This window comes from Apodemus sylvaticus, chromosome 11 (assembly GCF_947179515.1).
Source record: "Apodemus sylvaticus chromosome 11, mApoSyl1.1, whole genome shotgun sequence".
NCBI lineage: Eukaryota > Metazoa > Chordata > Mammalia > Rodentia > Muridae > Apodemus > Apodemus sylvaticus.
The window spans coordinates 104,206,833-104,226,733 of NC_067482.1; positions in this window are offsets into that span (position 1 = coordinate 104,206,833).

Sequence of the window (19,901 nt, forward strand, 5' to 3'; positions counted from 1 at the left end):
AGAAGAAATGGAATTAATATCCTAAGGGTGCCTTTCCCAGTCTTTGATTCAGAGTTACAGAGGGACATGACTTAGACTCCAATGGGAAAGCCTAGGTGTGATTTATCACAGCAAATTTTCTTTGATATCAACTTCCCATACCTTTCTTCCACCTATCTAAAGAGATAACCATTTTCTGGAGAACCTAACAAACTAAAGGGAATTCCAAAGGAACTCTTTCACATAAAGGAATCGCTGCACATGTGTCTTGCTTTGGTTTAATTTTTTTGTTTTTTATTTTTGTTCGTTTGTTTCTTTCCTTATTTAGGAGGTTCCTCTTGGCCAAAGATCATTTTGTGACTGTGACAGAGTTTGCTTCTAGCTTTTGCCTTTCCTATCCCTGTTCTCTCGGTCTCTGCAGTCGGTGTCCGACTGTCTTTCTTTTCTCCCTTCCACTTGCTTCCCCCATACTCACCTCCTAGCCACTTTGAATGTCTTCCTAAAGAAATTTTGAAGAGAGGAAATGGTTTTAACATCTCAGGAGCATGATGCCAATCAAAGCAGATGCTTGAAAAACCTATCATCATATGTCATGTCAAGATCTCCCAAACTGAAAGCTTCTCATCTCCTCTCTCTCTCTCTCTCTCTCTCTCTCTCTCTCTCTGTCTTCATTCCACTGAATGTAATCGAGCTGGTGAACTATGTGCATTGAGAGCTTCAGTTAAAAGCAAGCATGGAGGCAGAGCATTTCTTGTAGGGGCAGTGAGTTTCTAAAAAGCATAGTTCTTCCTAGTAACCTGGATCCAAGTGAATTAATTTAGAACCCAACTTCCAATAAATGACCTATCAAAGACTTCCTAGCAGACATCATTTAAAAAAAATACAAAATAACTCCTCCCTGTTTCAAAAAATGTTAGCTTTAGAACAAAAGAACGCATCTGGAATAAGATCAATTTAAATTGAAGTCTCAACTCTGCCATGAACAAATTCCTATAGGTCTGTTCTCCCTCTGTAAGATATACATGAACTATGCCTAGATAAGAATCCATGAAATGTATCTCCATGAAAATTAAATGTGGAAACAGTACCTGGGATTCTGGCTGTATGGTCAATACTCATTAAAGCAATGAAGCTTCAATTCCCTCCTGTCTTTACTCTCTTTCCAGACCTCACAGGAAGAGGGGTGTGGTGCCTGAGTGAGAGAATGAGAAGAGATTGTGATGATATTAAATATTTCAGCTGTGCCTACTACAGCCAGGCCTTATTCTAAGTGCTTTAACCCATGTGGTTATTCTTCCAAACCCTGTATCTGCTCCATAAGCTCTGCTTTATAAGTAAGAAGCTAAATTGTTGTACGGTCCCTCTGTTAAAAAGTGATGGATACAGTTGTGATTAGAGTCTGAATTATCTAACTCTTGACCATAAAATGTCAGGCTAGAGAAGACAGAGGGTTTGCATTAGTGATGGTCTTGGATACTGGGCTCTATTTCTGTTTGTAAAATCAGACAAAAGACTGGGAAAGTATTCAGTCAGTCAAGTGCTTGCTTTGAAAGCATACAGATGTGAGTATGGTTCCCACAACTCACATAAATATCTAGGGTAGTAGTGTGTGCTTCCTACCCCAGCAATAAGGAGGAAGATGCAGGCAGAAGCATGGGATCAGATGGCCTAGCCTAGTGGGTAAGTCCTAGTCTTCTAAGAAACCATGTTTCACAAGAGGTAGATGCCACTCAGGGAACAATGTTGCTATTTCCTGGCCTCCACACAAATGCATAAATATGAACATATGTATATAGGGAGGTCAGAGGAGAGGTTGCGTATATTTCTGACACATATGGAAAAACATGGGAAGCTCTAACAGGAGGCAGCTAATGGTAGTTAGCATACTCTCCAGACTAAGATCTTAGGTCCCCAAAATCTGCCATACTCAGTCATGTTTAATAGGACCTGCTTCATTCGTAATCTGAATGCTGCTCACTTGAGCTTACATTCTAGAAAGACAATGCATTAAGCACTGTCTTAGCCATAAAGATGCAAGAACTGTTCGCTACTGTGTACTCAGTGGTTGACATATTTCAATAGCATTGAGAACCAAAGTAATGTAGGAAAGAGGTCCACATGAAATGTAATCAACAATCACCTTCAGATCCCAACCATCGGAGAAAATACTTGAGAGAAGTTTTCTAGCTGGATGTCCAAGAGTTATAAACCCACATATTCTAGCACCTAAGTAAGAATTCTACAGTGGAAGTTTTCTTATAGGCAACAGGATAAAGACTCAATTGCTTCCACTGTTACCTGTATCCTTTTGATATTCAAAAAAAAGAGTCTGAATTCTCACATACTTCTTAACTTGAATAATAACATCCCAACAATTTGTTTTCTTCCTTTATCTATTTAGGACATGCTGATAGGTATGCGTGTAAGGAGTAGTCATGTATATAGTGAAATCTTCCTAGAAAACAGTGGCATGAAAAGAACTGGAGCTTATGAAAACGGAAAGCCCTAATTTACAACTAAGGAACCACGTTGTGCCCAGCACAACTCCAGAGATGGACCTGACTGGGCTGGAGGAGGAAATGAAGACTAGACAGACATGGCGACAAAGCTGGGATCAGGTGGTGGAGGCTCTCAGTTGGAGGAAGCACGGCAGCTCAGAAGCTCAGCATGGTTATTACAGAGGAACAGAGAAACAGGGTTAGTGCAGGGCTACAGCAGGGCTACAGCTAAACAAGGAGACAGGGCAGAGAGGGCACAGCAAGATCAAGGAGACAGGTTTAGCTAATCTGGTTACAAGTCATCTCTGTTGAGGAACAGTCCTCAAGCAATAAATATCTGTAGGGGGAGCTATGGTGGACATTTTCTGCACACAATATCAACACTTTTTGTTTTGTTTTGTTTAGTGAGTGTCTAGTTAGATTTTTTTATTAGATATACACTTTATTTACATTTCAAATGTTTTCACCTTCCCTGGTCTCCCAGGAGCCTCTCCTCCCTTTGATGTCCAACAAGGCCATCTTCTGCTGCCTATTCGGTCTGGAGTCATGGGCAAAACCATGTGTACTACCTGGTTGATGATTTTGTCCCTGCTCTAGGAGTTATTCCTCCTATGGCTCTGCAAACCCCTCAGCTCCTTGGATCCTTTCTCTAGCTCTTCCATTGGGAACCCTGTGCTCAGTTCAATGGCTGGCTGAGAGCCCCCCCCCCCCCCCCCCCGTATTTGTCATGCACTAGCAAAGCTCCCAGGTGAAAGCTATATCTGGCTCCAGTCAGCAAGTACTTGTGGACATCAATAATAGTGTCTGGGTTTTGTAACTGTATATGGCATGGATCACTAGGTGAGGTAGTCTTTGGATAGTCTTTCTCAGACTCTGCTCCATACATTGACTCTGTATCTTCTTCTGTGGGTATTTTGTTCACCCTTTTAAGAAGGACCAGAGTATCCATATTTTGTTCTTCCTTCTGCTTGAGTTTCATTTTATAAGTGAATTGTGTCTTGGGTATTCCAAGCTTCTGGGCTACTATCCACTTATCAGTGAGTGCATACCATGTGTGTTCTTTTGTGATTGGGTTACCTCACTTAGGATGATATTTTCCAGTTCCACCCATTTGCCTAAGAATTCCATGAATTCATTGTTTTTAAAAGCTGAGGAGTATCCCATTGTGTAAATATACCACATTTTCTGTGTCCATTCCTCCGTTGAGGGACATCTGGGTTCTTTCCAGCTTCTGGCTATTATAAATAAGGCTGCTATGAACATAGTGGAGCATATGTCCTTATTACATGTCCTATTCCTTAGTGGAATCCTCTGGGTATATGCCCAGGAGTAGTACAGCAGGGTACTCTGGTAGTATCATGTCTAGTTTTCTGAGGAACCACCAGACTGATTTCCAGAGTCGTTGTACCATCTTGTAATCCCACCAGCAGTGGAGCAGTGTACCTCTTTCTCCACGTCCTCTCCAACACCTGCTGTCTCCTGAGTTTTTGATCCTAGACATTCTGGCTGGTGTGAGGTGAAATCTCAGGGCTGGTGTGATTTGTATTTCCCTGATAACTAAGGATATTGAACATTTCTTTAGGTGCTTCTTAGATATTCGATATTCCTCAGGTGAGAATTCTTTGTGTAGTACTCTACCCCATTTTTAATAGGGTTATTTGGTTCTCTGGAGTCTAACTTCTTGAGTACTTTGCATATATTGGATATAAGCCCTCTGTCGGATGTAGGGTTGGAAAAGGTTGGACATTTTCCCAATTGGTTGGTTGCTATTTTCTCCTATTGATAGTGTCCTTTACCTCAAAGAAACTTTGTAATTTTATGAGGTCCCATTTGTCCATTCTTGGTCTTAGAGCATAAGCTATCGGAGTTCTGTTCAGGAAAATTTCCCCTGTGCCCATGTGCTCAGAGCTCTTCCCCAGTTTGTTTTCTATTAGTTTCAGTGTGCCTGCTTTTATGTAGAGGTTCTTGATCCACTTGGACTTGAGCTTAGTACAAGGAGGTAAGAATGGATCGATTTGCATTCTTCTGCATGCTAGCAGTGAGTTGAACCAGTACCAATTGTTGAAAAGGCTATCTTTTCCCCACTGGATGGTTTTAGCTCCTTTGTCAAAGATCAAGTGACCAAAAGTGTGTGGGTTCATTTTTGAGTCTTCAGTTCTATTCCACTGATCTACCTGCCTGTCACTGTACCAATACCATGCGGTTTTTAACACTATTGTTCTGTAGTACTGCTTGAGGTCCAGGATATTGATTCCCCCAGAAATTCTTCTACTGTTGAGAATAGTTTTAGCTATGCTGGGATTTTTGTTATTCCAGATGAATTTGAGAATTGCTCTTTCTAACTCTATGAAAAATTGAGTTGGAATTTTGATGGGCATTGCATTGAATCTGTAGATTGCTTTTGGCAAGATGACAATTTTTACTATATTAATCCTGCCAATTCATGAGCATGGGAGAATTTTCCATCTTCTAAGGTATTCTTCAATTTCCTTCCTCAGAGATTTAAAGTTCTTGTCATACAGATCTTCAACTTTTTTGGTTAGAGTCACATCAAGATACTTTATATTATTTGTGACTATTGTGGAGGGTGTCATTTCCCTAATTTCTTTCTCAGTTTGTTTATCCTTTATGAGTATAGGAAGGCTACTGATTTGCTTGAGTTAATTTTATATCCAGACATTTTGCTGAAGTTGTTTATCAACTCTAGGAGTTCTCTGGTGGAGTTTTGAGGTCACTTAAGTATACAATTATTTTATCTGCAAATAGTGATACTTTGAATTCTTCCTTTCCAATTTGTATCACTTTGACCTCCTTTTTTGTCTAATTGCTCTAGCTAGAACTTCAAGTACTATATTGAACATATTTGGAGAGAGGGCATCCTTTTCTAGTCCCTGTTTTTAGGAAGATTGCTTCAACTTTCTCTCCTTTTAGTTTGATGTTGGCTACTGGTTTGCTGTATATTGCTTTTACTATGTTTAGGTATGGGTCTTGAATTCCTGTTCTTTCCAAGACTTTTAACATGAAAAGATGCTGAATTTGGTCAAATGTTTTTTCAGCACCTAATGAAATGACCATGTGTTTTTTTTTCCTTTGAGTTTGTTTATTTAGTGAATTACAATGATGGATTTCTGTATATTGAACCATCCCTGAATCCCTGGGATGAAGCCTACTTGATCATAGTGAATGATCATTTTGATATGTTCATGGATTTTGTAGGCAAGAATTTTATTGAGAATTTTTTGCATTGATATTCATAAGGCAAAATGGCCTGAAGTTCTCTTTCTTTGTTGGATCTTTGTGTGGTTTTGGTGTCAGCTAATTATGGCTTCATAGAAGGATTTGGGTAGTGTCCCTTCTGTTTCTAATTTGTAGAATAGTTTGAAGAATATTGGTGTTAGGTCTTCTTTGAAGGTCTGATAGAATTTTGCACTAAAGCCATCTTGTCCTGTGCTTTTTTCATTTGGGAGACTTTCAATGATCACTTCTATTTCTTTAGGGCTTATGGGACTGTTTAGATGGTCTATATGATCCTGATTTAACTTTGGTAGTTGGTATCTCTTTAGGAAATTGTCCATCTCATCCAGATTTTCCAATTGTGTACAGACTTTTGTAATAGGATCTGATGATTTTTTGAATATCCTCAGTTTCTGTCGTTATATCTCCCTTTTCATTTCTGATTTTGTTAATTTGGATACTGTCTCTGTGCCCTCTGGTTAGTCTGGCTAAGGGTTTATCCATTTTGCTGATTTTCTCAAAGAACCAGCTCCTGGATTTGTTGATTCTTTGTATAGATCTTTTTCTTTCTACTTGGTTAATTTCATCGCTGAGTTTGATGATTTGCTGCCTTCTACTCCTCTTGGGTGTATATGCTTCTTTCTGTTCTAAAGCTTTCAGGTGTTCTGTTAAGCTACTAGTGTATGCTCTTTCCAGTTTCTTTTTGGAGACACTCAGAGCTATTAGTTTTTCTCTTAGCACTGCTTTGATTGTTTCCCATAATTTTAGGTATGTGGTGCCTTCATTTTCATTAAATTCTAAAAAGTCTTGGATTTCTATCCTTATTTCTTTCTTAACCAAGGTATGATTTAGTAGCATTGTTCAGCTTCCTTGTGTATGTGGGCTTTCTGTTGTTTTTGTTGCTACTGAAGACCACCCTTACTCCATACTGATCTGATAGGAGGCATGGAATTAGTTCAATCTTGTTATATCTATTGAGGTCTGTTTTGTGACCAATTATATGATCACTTTTGGAGAAGGTACCATGAGGTGCTGAGAAGAAGGAATATTCTTTTGATTTAGGATGAAATGTTCTATAGATATCTATTAAATCCATTTGGTCCAAAACTTCTGTTAGTTTCGCTGTCTGTTTAGTTCGTGTTTCCCTGATCTGTCCATTGATGAGAGTGGGACGTTGAAGTCACCCACAATTATTCTGTGAGGTGCAATATGTCCTTTAAATGTTAGCAACGTTTCTTTTATGAATGAGGGTGCCCTTGTGTTTGGAGCATAGATGTGCAAAATTGAGAGTTCGTCTTGGTAGATTTTTCCTTTGATGAGTGTGAAGTGTCCTTCCCTGTCTTTTTTGATGACATTTAGTTGAAAGCCTATTTTATTGGATATTACAATAGCTGTTCTGACACTGGGGTGTTCCCTAAGTTCCTGGCTGCACCAGTCTGCTCAGTCACAGGAGCAAAGATGGTGGCCTCACCTCTAAATGCAGGACTCCCTCTAAATGCAGGACTCCCTGCAGTGCAGATGTCTCCTGGCAGGATAGGTGCCCAGATGGCTGTGGCAATTCCCAGCTCCTGGATGCAGGTGGGGCCCTGGTGGACTGAGTCCCAACTGGTCTTACACTCGGGTGTTCCCTGCGTTCCTGGCTGTAACAGCCTGCTCAGTGGTAAGAGTGAAAATGGTGGCCTCACCTCTATCTGCAGGACTCCCTGAAGAGTAGATGTCCCTTGGCAGGACAGGTACACTGATGGCTATAGTGATGCTCAGCTCCTGGATACAGGTGGGGCCCTGGTGGACCATGTCCCTAGTGATTTTACACTAGGGTGTTCCCTGCATTCCTGGCTGCACCCATCTGCTCAGTCATAGGAGCAAAGATCCAATATCAACACTTATAAGTAGTTTCCCATTGAAGACTTTGCAATTTACCTCTGAACCTCACCCCAGGGTTTTGCTATTTCTCTATGGGACCATGGGGCTCTGGGACCTTTTATATGGTCTGACTCAAGTCAATGCACACATTACTCAGGATTTCACTTGTTCAGGGCTTTCTCCACTCCCTACAAAAACAGATTAAAGACTTACCTAAAACCACAGAGCACAGAACCTATTGCCTGCCATGCTCTGTACTGACATCCATGTCCTGCAGGAGTCTTCACACTACCTCCGTCAGATCTTCTCTACATGAGCTACTAAAAAAAAAAAAAAAAAAAAAAAAAACCCAGACTGTTGTTACTGTAGGCACAAAAATATCACATACTACTATATAGAGGTTTACCTTGCAGACATATCTTTAACGAGGGGAATTTGAGCATTACTTCTCTGCAACCCTCTCGTTGTAGCATATATTTCTTGTTTCACCTTCATGGATCCATTTCAATCAGTTTTATTAACTGAGACCAGAAAAAATCACCAGTTTTTTTTTATTTTTATCATTTTGTTTTATTATAAACTTGCGGGGATGCTGATTGTGTCTACAAATCTCTAGGTGAAATTTTAAAAACTATTTTCTTCCTCTAATCTCTTGAGTTACAGCCTCTCACAAGTACACAAACCATCCCAACCACTCCCCAGTTCTTTTTTGGAATATGCTGAATGATTCTGAAAGACTTTGTCATTCCCCAAACACCACCCTAAAAACGAATCATTGGACTCCAGGCTCCTCTTCTTGCCAAGTTGAAGGGAGTTCAAATGTTCTAGCTGACCCAAGTCCAGTGACAATGAGGCAGTGCATAGAAGATGATCTGTATGCTTTCCTGAAAATACCATGGCAAAGCGTGGTGAGAAAATTCTGTGTCTGTGTCTTCCAAAAACTTACTTCAATCTGGTATAACATCAGGATTTTTTCCCCAGCAGCTGTAGCCTCACCACAATGTGTACATGTCTGTTCATATAACTAAAAGTCAACTTTCATTTGGTAATGTACAGCTCACGTTGTCTCGCATCTGAAACTGTGAATGTTGCCTACTTCCTGTGTCCCTACATTAGACATTCAAGCAGACAAGCTGGGAAAACAAGCCGAAGAAAATGATTGTTGCCGGAGTAAAATATTTTGAATGGAATATTCCAATGTGGATAGAGAATATAGAAAAGACATTTTCAACAAGATGAATTTGTTTTCCAAGAACTGGCCACTAAACTTCGGTTTTCACCAGGACCATTCATCTGTTCACCACGTGCTTCAGCAAAGGACACACTTCCCTTACCTCCAGGAATTGCCTCAGACCCAGCTTATTCCCTAGTTACTCTGCTAGGCTTCAAAATGACCTACCTTTACAATCCTTGAGGACATCCCGTGCTAAGTCATGTCCCCGCTAATAATAATGTGCTATGAGCACATAATGAACCCTGTGAACTACCTAAAAGATGACTTAATAATTTTCAAACTATAACTATTTTGAAGAGTGTTACCAATACCAAATCCAAATGTTGTATTGCTGGTACTTAGAATAAATGTACAGCACATAGCATATATTTAATAAATTCAGTACTTTTGGGAAAAATAATTAAAAAGTCTCATAATGCCAATGGGGTGGCCCTGTTAGTCTCCCTATAGCCATGCAATCTTCAAAGGTTTCATTGCTTGATATCCTCAATGGGTCTTTAGTTCACTAATTATCAAGGTATAAATAAGCAGAAAGAAACGAAGTCCCAGAGACCAAAAGCCATCCCACCCCATCAAGCAGACACCATCTACAGTTCTGGAGCTAAAAGGAAAACTAATTGCTTTTGAGTTACTTGTTTTATATATGTGAAAACTGAAGTCCATGCTCTCAGGTTGCCCAGCTTGGCTTTTGCTGAGCACTTTCCAAGTTCACCTGTTAGTTCCCATTCGTGTTTCTTCAGTAGGGAGCCTCTACGCTCTGGAGGCTGACTACGTCACAGATGTGAAGGATTTCCTCTTTCATCCCCACAGCACCACTGCAGTGGTGGTGATAGAAGGAGCCACAGTTTTAATATCTCCTTATCTAAGGAGAGACAGAGGTTTCCATAACCAATGTGTGTAGCAATGGATAGACACGGCCTTCTATTAAGGGGAAGGTCTTTACAATTCACCTGAGAACGTGGAATGTCTTGTTTTCAATTTCATGACTAGCCTCCATGGGAAAAGAGCATAGTTTCCTAAAACTACTGAGACAACAAAGCAAATCCTCCCTTTTGGCCACAAGGGGGCAGCTGGGACACTTTCTCCTAACTTTTTTTTTTTTTTTTTTTTTTTTTTTTTAGTTTTTTGAGACAGGGTTTTTCTATGTAGCCCTGGCTGTCCTGGAACTCACTCTGTAGACCAGGCTGACCTCGAACTCAGAAATCTGGCTGCCTTTGCCTCCCAAGTGCTGGGATTAAAGGCGTGTGCTACCACTGCCTGGCCTCCTTCTAACTCTTTGAGTTCTAAAGCACTGAAGAAATGGGCTTTGTGGCTTCAGCTCACCAGGCAATCTAACAGTACCTTCAACTGAGTTCTCAGCATGTCATAGCATTTTCTCACGGTGCTTCTTGGAGTGTGTATTGTTTTGTTTTAAAACAAATTATTTTCCAATTTCTTTCCAGATCTAGAGAACTCTCTGATTTAGAACCCTGAGCCAAGATTACCATCTACAAAGATCTTTGGAGACCAATAAATCGTTAGGCTAATTTGGAAAGCCACAGAAAATGTTTTATTTTAATTATGTTTGACCCCAGATAAAAATAAACAGTAATGATCATCTGATTCTGCCACACTTAATAAAGCTTGCTCTAAGTGCTTCAGGGTTTGCCAAATATTTGCCTCATCACCTAGGCGCCTTTCGTCATTCCCATTTTCATGATAGCCCAAAAACTTTCAAGTAAAAATTTATTGTGGAATTTTATCACTGAGCTAAACAGTGGGAGGTCCTCGAACAAAAAAAAAAAAAAAAAAAAAAAAACCAAGCAGAGATTAGTAACAGCTTAATTCTACATCTTTATAGTTCTGGAAAAAAACAAATTCACTTCATCATTTAGGTACATAAATAGTTGGAAGTTCATTTGGAAAACAAATGCTAGGTCTAATACATATGTGTCCTGGAGGGTAGGAGGCACATTCACCTGACAGTTGCAGGTGCTCTAATGACATGGGCTTTGTCACTATTGAAAATAGATATAAAAATGTGCTCCAAGGTTTTTGTGAGTCCTTTCTCTAACCATCCTCATTAGAACTTAACTCAGCCCCAACTCACACTCATACAGGAATATAAACCCTGCTCTGAGTCCCTGAGTAACATCTGACGTGTCTCGTATGTGACTTCTGTTAGCCTCTTACTAACTCCCTTCCCTCAGCTACAAGACACTTATGAGCAAACCGGAATCTGGCCCTTTTACGTCAGTGCTGTATTTTCAGTTTACACTCATGCCTGGCAAACTATGGAAAGGCAGGATTTTACCACAATGGTGCAATTACCAAAGGAGAAAGTTTCCTATTATACATTTGAAATGACTAATTTATCTTAAAGTTTCAGAATACAATACATAGCAATCTTCTGGATTAGAATCCAAGTATATTTCTTAAAGCATTCTTGGCTTTTTGGTCATTGCTGAGCACATCCTTTGGAATGCCCAGACACAGCTGCGTCCTGTTTCCCAGGCCATCAGAGATGGGCCATGTTATTAGCAAAGGTGGTCCTCCTGAGTTGGCATACCATTGCATCGGCAAAGGAGTAAATTACTGCAAATATCATTGACCTGGAAAAGTCCATAGTTCTACTTTTGCCTCTGCCACCCTAAAGTTCAATTATCCATTTAAATTCTTAATGCCTTAATGTACTCATCTAAAGAACAAAAATAAAAACAAACAACAGAAGGAAAATTGTAGAAAATTGACCTTCCCAATGCAAACTATTTTTGGAGTCTTATGAAATACAGAAGTGTTTAGAAAGTACAAAGCACATTTCAAATGAGGTATTTCAAAAATCAATGCTTCTGGTTCTCTGTTAAATACAACTCTACTGTAGTTGGCTGCAGACCTTTCTTTTCTTTAAGGCAGTGTCTCACTATGAAGCTCTGGTTGGAACTTACAAGACCACAGTCTTCTCCTAGAGACACCCACTTGCCTCCGTCTTCTCAATGGTCATCTATTTTTGATGGCTTAATGGACAGTCCTAGGCTCGATACAGTTCTCTTAATCAAAAGATCGAGGTTAAGCCAACCCTCAGACTTTTCCTTTGCCCATGGCTGATTTGATTGACGTTGGAAGCTTGTACTGGTCCCATCTCTAGCAAATCTTAACTAGAAACCACCATCACATAAGGAGGAAGGACATGCATCAAGCCAAAGTACCCAGCAGCCCTGGTGGTGTGTCTAGCTCTGGGAAATAAGCTTCTGAATCTCCTATTTGATAGACAAATATATTATTTACTCAGCATGATAGGGCCACAAGTCCCCCCCACCCCGTGTAAGCAATTCACGTAGGTACTTAAAGAATGAATGATAAGGGGCGGGTGTCTCCCTAGGTGTAGAGTTCCTTCCACACCCAGGTCAGTACATTCTTCACACATTATCTTCTCACCTCCCGCTGACTTTCTCATACATTCTTTCCTTAAGACTGACAAGCCTGTCTGACTGGACTTCCTTGCCATACCCAAGGGATATCACACCCTACTGTCTGCTCTCGTGTGGTACATCTGCAGTGATTTTGTACCCTCAGGGACTGACGGCCTTGCTTTGTTCTGTTTCACCTCATGGCTTGTACAGACCAAATCCTTCACTGTGGCTAACCCAAAGCATGTATAGTCATGCCTAAATTGACAAAGCCCCGAGCACGAGCAGAAGAGTGTTAGCAATCCTTAACTTCAAAAATAAATGGCATGTTTCAAATTTTTCTTTGAAACATGCATGCTCTAGTGCTTGGAATACATTTCTCTATGGGAACACAGACCCATTTCAAAAGTAATTCCTTCAGAAATATATGAAGTGTATCTTCCTGTTTTGTGCTGTCAGGTAGCACAGTAGAAATAGAGGCATGACAGTCAGCCTCTTTTCTCCTGCACAACATAGGGGATAGTGGTAAAAGCAAATAGTTCCAGAGCAGTGTCATGTGTGTGTGTGTGTGTGTGTGTGTGTGTGTGTGTGTGTGTGTGTGTGTGTATGAGAGAGAGAGAGAGAGAGAGAGAGAGAGAGAGAGAGAGAGAGAGAGAGAGAGGATCAGACTATCCACAACACACTGACAGCAAGGAAGCTGAGGTGGGCCCTCTCCCTGGGTGGAACCAAGAGGTTCCACAAAGAAATAATCAATCCTGCTGAGGCTGAAGAATGAGGAAGCAGGCAGCAGGCAGCAGGCAGCAGGCAGCAGGCAGATGACGGGAGAAGGGTGTTCCTGGTATGTGGTTGTCAGATTGCCAAGCCAACACCCAAGCACCAATTTAACCTCTGCTTTAACTCTGCCAGTGGAGAGCACTAAGTCAAAGGCAGAACTAAAATAGAACTTTGTAAGCCAGTCTAAGCAGGCTTGTGCTGGAGCATCAGTCTAAGACCCTCAGAAAGACGTCCATGGTCCTGGGCTGGATGCATCACCCACCCACCCACCATTATCTACCACAACTACCCTGGGGCAAAGAAGGAAAACTATCCCTTCTTTGGAACTGGGTAGGCTATTCTTGTGCTTTAATTTTCTTGTAAAGTTTCAATGTGAATTTGAGGTCACGAGTCAGGCTTATTAGACACTATACCTACAAGACAGGTCCACACCCTGAGGAGCTTAAAATTGAGCTATATAAGCAAAGATTGTGCATATAAAATAACTAAGAGCATAAGAATGTAGCTGCCAATACAATGACACATGCTATAAGCACTATACCCCAAGCTTTCATTGCTTTCTCTTGAACATAGCTCAGTTTGGTTCAATAAATGTTTTTCATTAAATGCCCACTACAGGTCTGATGATGACATAAGATGGAATTCAGCAATGCAAAAGGCAGTGTCCACAAAAGTTTGCAAATGTAAGTAAGTGTTCCTTCTAGAGATATCAGATTAAGTCAACTCTGGAAAGACTCTAGGGAGTCTAATTATTAGGAATTCTTTTTTACTCAATATGTGGAAACACATCAACACTAAGTAGGTATGAGAAAGAACTTCCCACCAGTCAGAGCTGTCCCAACTGTAATGAACCTCCTTGGGAGATAGCAAGTTTCCAGTCAAGCTAGAAAATTATTTGGCCATAATCTTAATGGAGTGATGTAAAAAATCAATGACCAGTGGACTCCCTGCCTGTGATTGTAAAAACCTCTACACCCCTCTAGACACAGCCCAATAGACATATCTGGGTAACCCCCCTACAGCAACAACAATGGTTAGGCTCATTAGAATTACCACAGACCAAAGTAAGTGGTGGCAAGTAACTAGAGGTTGGTAAGATATGACTTCCACGAAAAATCTAAACAGACAGAATGGAATTGGAATTTCTTCCAGAGAGTCTCAGAATGTAGTAACTCAGTATTCAAAGGGTTTTGTGGTCATTAGACAAAGACCTAGCAAAACCTCACACTTGTTGTAGAAGAGATCAGGATTCTAGAGGAGCTTGTGAAGCGCCTCTAGCACCTCTAGAAAACTCTGGAAAACTCTGGAAAAGAATTCAAGGGCCATTATGGGTGTTACATGATGACTCTAGAAAGCTTTCAGGCAAAGATGTTGCCAAAGATGTATTCGAGAAGTCTTCCTCCAAAGTGAACCAGTGGTATATAGATGAGCCAGCTGCACAGCCCTCCTGAGTATGATGGACAGCCTCAAAGATGGACTGGAAAAGAGGAACACTGTCTGAGGGCCCACCCCAAGGAAGAAGTTGTTTGGAAACCTGGCCTGGCTCAGGACATAAATAAAAAAAAAAAATGCAAGGGATGTAATTCAATGACGCTGAAACAACGTCAGTGCACTGGTATTGGTGTGTCTGTTTTAACTCTTGAAGTAAGAAAATGAGCCATGTTTAAATTTCTACCTAACCAATTCTGAGATCAGACTTTGAAATGCTTATGAGCTTCAGAAAGCAATGCACCTGGATCAGCATCTTTGCACAAGGACTCTTCTGTACCGAGCTCTCCAGTGCCATTAGATAAACGGAGAACCCCTTACAGGAGAAGACAAGGCTATCAGCAGGTCATCTCATATTATGCTGGAAGGAACTGAACAAAGTAAAACAACGTTGATTCCTAAATTTTCAACATAACTTCTTTCTTCCATCTTTCGCCTCCCCCAACCCCTTTCACTGAACTTGGATTAATTAGTTAAAACAAAGGAATAGCAGTGGAATCACTGCACCACACACTAACAGCATTTTGAGAGAGAAAAAGCAAATACATGATGTCTGATCATAATAAAGGCAAAGCCCATAATATTAAAACGGGTTCTGCCCAGGGCCAGAGAAGCCTACCAGAGGAGGCGAATTTCTTTTTTAAAAAAGTTATCAACTTAACATTGTGAATCACTTGCTATTCTTGAGGGAAATCGCCTAGTATTGCAAAACTTGATAATTACTGGTTCATGACTAATTTAGGAAAACAAGGACTTAAGTGACCAGGCCAGAGCAGGCTGCTGACCAGGAGGCTGGCAGGAAGCTTTCCTGCTTTCACTATCCTTTCACGAGTACTTAACATTTTACAAAGTCAGGCTCCTAGTGGTTTTAATTTTCATAAAGCCCAGAGGACAGAAACACCAGCGAAGGTGGCTCAACCACCTGGATCTTGTCTTTCGTTTTGACCTGGAATCCAGGAGGCTGGAGAAAGGGATTCCAACAATCAGGATGGATTGTTTTCTGTGAAGTATCAGCTCTCAGACTCTGAACAGATGCTCTACAAACATATAAACATCTCTTCTATAAATGGACAGTACTTCTGTGGAAATTGGGAGGAAGAATTTAATTACAGTTTGGAACCAACCCTGAGCACCACAGGGAGTACCGCCTGCATTTGAAAAATGCTCACTCCCCTGCTGCACACTCCTCTCCAGAGTGCCTCCTTTGGCAGCAGACAGCGAACACGTGGGAGATAAGAGACATTCATCTGCACTTGCCCCTGGGGGGCGGGGGGGGGAAATGGATTTTTGTTTGTTTGTTTGTTTAAGGGGTGTGTAAATCTCCATCTGCAAAGAAGGAAACTGTTCACTCTCAGTTGGAATTGTTTTCTTATTGAAGATTAAGAAATTAAAAATATTGTCTAAAAAAAATATTGTCTTATTCTGCTGAGGAACTACAAAGAAAAGCACACTGAAATAGTATCCCAAGAGTCAAACAGGCAGCCTCTGGCCTCAGAGACTGTATCAAATTTTCTTTTCAAATCTTTACTTCTTAACGTTCTGAGTAAGTATGCTTTTGTTAGTTAAAAAAAAAAAGGCTCTTTTCATCTACTTGGTTTCTACTAACAGTTCTGAATATGCATATAAATTATAAAATGCATACCTTATAGATCTATTTACATACCACCAATACTCTTGTAGGGATAAAAGGCAAGTACTTAAAGAGTAAAATCTTAAAAAAGGCATTTTAACAGGAGAATGATAAAGCCCAGTTGCACAAATCACAAATGTGAAGGTTAGTGGAGCCCTGTTACAAATTGATTATATGATTCTGTATATGTATACATATAAAGTATAGGTACATATGCATGTGTACATGCATGTGTATGCATATATATATGAAAATATGTAATTTATATATATATGTTAAGTATTTATTCTTATATGAGTATAAATTTATACTCAGGAAAAATCTTTGTGTATAAAAGTATTTTCTGTAGTGCTATTTATGATAGATAAAACAGAAAAAAGCAACATTGTATAAGAAAAACCTTAAATAACTTATATAATTTATAGTAACAGAATACTATGCAGCTATAAATAATATCTATGATATTGGTGATAACATGAAAATATTTATGTAATATTAATTTAGAAGATAAACATGTATCACACATGTATAAAACATTGGCTTATAACTATGCTTATGAAATTAAAATTTCCCAACAATACAAAATATTACAATAAAATTCTGGTTATCTTTTTTCTCTTTTTCTTCAAAGTACTCCTAAAGGGAACATTTCCCATTTATTAAGCTTATAGCCCAGTAGGTACAGGTACTCATCTAAAAACCTAACTACCTGAGTGTTTTCCCCAGAAAAGGAGAGAACTGACTCTCAGTCCATGGGATGTGTACACACACACACACACACACACACACACACACACACTAGGATGTGTAGATAGGTAGATAGATAGATGATAGACCAACAGACCAACAGACAGATAGACAGACAGACAGATAGACATAAACATAAACATAAACATGAACATAAAATAAGGAACTCTAAACAGATACATGTTAAAATTAAGGTTCAATATTTCATACCAAAATTAGAACCAAGGAAATTCACATGTAAAAAGAACAGCTAGTGGAACTGGTCTGTACTGGATTCACTGTTATTCATTCATTCCCTGACGATATAAACTGTCTGAAGGAGATTGGAAGTTGTAGATCTAGCAAGAGAGACACCTAGTCCACAATACATAGTGCAGGATAAATGAACTCTGGGGAGAATGACAGGTCATTAAAGAAATAGAATAATATACCAGCAGAGAACTTGAAGGAGGAGGAACTTCTAAGAAGACAGAGAAGATCAGAAACCTACTATGCAGCAGAGTCTGGACCAGGTCATATAAAGCCGAAAGAACAAACAGGAAATTAGTAGAGAAATCTGACATCAGAGGGTGAGTGCAGAGATGTGAAGACAGCAGACACACATAGAGGGAACAGGAGACTGGATGTGAAGGCAGCAGAGGACACACACACACACACACACACACACAGAGAGAGAGAGAGAGAGAGAGAGAGAGAGAGAGAGAAGGAGACTGGACATGGAGCAGCAGGCACACACAGAGAGAGTAGGAAACTGTGGATTGGGCACAGAACTAACTTGCCCTATTCAAAACCAGAGAGAGGGTTGGGCTTCAAATGTTGCTGGACACCCATGAGCCTTTTCTCTAGTGACAATTAACCTGAGGCATCTCTTCTAAGCCAACCAAGTCTGTGCAATTCCATGCCTGTGCCACCTCTGTCCTTCCCTCTGGGCTGACCATCCCTGGCCTCTTTCTTGGATCGCCTTCCTCTCAAGCTACTATTCTTGGGTTGTAAATATATGGAAGGGGCGGGGCATCACACCCACTTCTGCACTTATCTCCTCTCTGCTCCTCAGAGCAGTCAGTGTGTCCTCATTGAGTCTTAACCTGTTACCTCTGTTCAAGATTCTAAACCTGCATTCGCAGGCTTAATTTCAACCCTGCCCCAAGTTCATGTTTCACCATCATGGCTGATATTGGCTTTTTAAACAAATCAGTGACTTCCAAAAGGCTGTCCAAATTCTTCGATATTCCCTATACTTTATGTTTTGATTCTTCTTCTTCTTCTTCTTCTTCTTCTTCTTCTTCTTCTTCTTCTTCTTCTTCTTCTTCTTCTTCTTCTTCTTCTTCTGGTTAAAGAAAGGATTTTATTTTATATTATTTTATTTTTCTGTTTTTTTTGGAGGTTTTTTGGGGTTTTTACTTTTACTTTTATTTTCTAAATTCTTTGTTTATATTCCAAATGCTTTCCCCTTTCTCGGTTCCCCCCTCCCCATATGTCCCATAAGCCCTCTTCTCTCCACCCATTCTCTAATCACCTCCCTCCTTATTCTCTGTTCTGGTAAGCCCCTACAATGCTGGATCAAGCCTTTCCAGGATCAGGGCTCTCTGCTTATTTCTTCATGGGAGTCATTTGATATGCTAATCGAGTCTTGGGTATTCAGAGGTTCTGGGCTAATTAATATCCACTTATCAGTGATTGCATTCCATGTGTATTCTTTTGTGATTGGATTACCTCACTTAGGATGATATTTTCCAGTTCCAACCATTTGCCTAAAAATTTAATGAATTCATTGTTTTTAATTGTTGAGTAGTATTCCATTGTATAAATATACCACATTTTCTGTATCCACTCCTTCACTGAGGGACATCTGGGTTCTTTCCAGCTTCTGGCTATTATAAATAAGGCTGCTATGAACATAGTGGACCATGTGTCCTTATGGCATGTCCTCTGGGTATATGCCCAGGAGTGGTATAGCAGGGTCCGCCAAAAGTGTCATGTCCAGTTACCTGAGGAAGCACCAGACTGATTTCTATAGTGGTTGTATCATCTTGCAGTCTCACCAGCAGTGGAGGAGTGTTCCTCTTTCTCCACATCCTCTCCAACACTGCTGTCTCCTGAGTTTTTTACCTTAGCCATTCTGACTGGTGTGAGGTGAAATCTCAGGGTTGTTTTGATTTGCATTTCCCTAATGACTAATGATGTTGAGCATTTCTTAAGGTGATTCTCAGCCATCCAAATTTCTTCAGGTGAAAATTCTTTGTTTAGCTCTGTACCCCAGTTTTAATAGGGTTATTTGGTTTTCTGGGGTCTAACTTCTTGAGTTCTTTGTATATATTGGATATTAGCCCTCTATCAGATGTAGGGTTGGTGAAGATCTTTTCCCAATTTGTTGGTTGCCATTTTGTCCTTTTGACAGTGTCCTTTGCCTAGCAGAAACTTTGTAATTTTATGAGGTCCCATTTGTCAATTCTTGATCTTAGAGCATAAGCTATTGGTGTTCTGTTCAGGAACTTTTCCCCTGTGTCCATGTCCTCAAGGGTTTTCCCCAGTTTCTTTTCTGTTAGTTTCAGTGTGTCTGGTTCTACATGGAGGTCCTTGATCCACTTGGAGTTGAGCTTAGTACAAGGAGATAAGAATGAATCAATTCGCATTCTTCTGCATGCTGACCTCCAGTTGAACCAGCACCATTTGTTGAAAAGGCTGTCTTTTTTCCACTGGATATTTTCTGCTCCTTTGTTGAAGATCAAGTGACCATAGGTGTATGGATTCATTTCTGGGTCTTCAATTCTATTGCATTGGTCCACTTGCCTTGTCACTGTGCCAATACCATGCAGTTTTTAACACTATTGCTCTGTAGTATTGCTTGAGGTCTGGGATACTGATTCCCCCAGAAGTTCTTTTACTGTTGAGAATAGTTTTAGCTATCTTGGATTTTTTGCTATTCCAGGTGAATTTGAGAATTGCTTTTTCTAACTCTGAGTTGGGATTTTGATGGGGATTGTGTTGAATCTGTATATTGCTTTTGGCAAGATGGCCATTTTAACTATATTAATCCTGCCAATCCAAGAGCATGGCAGATTTTTCCA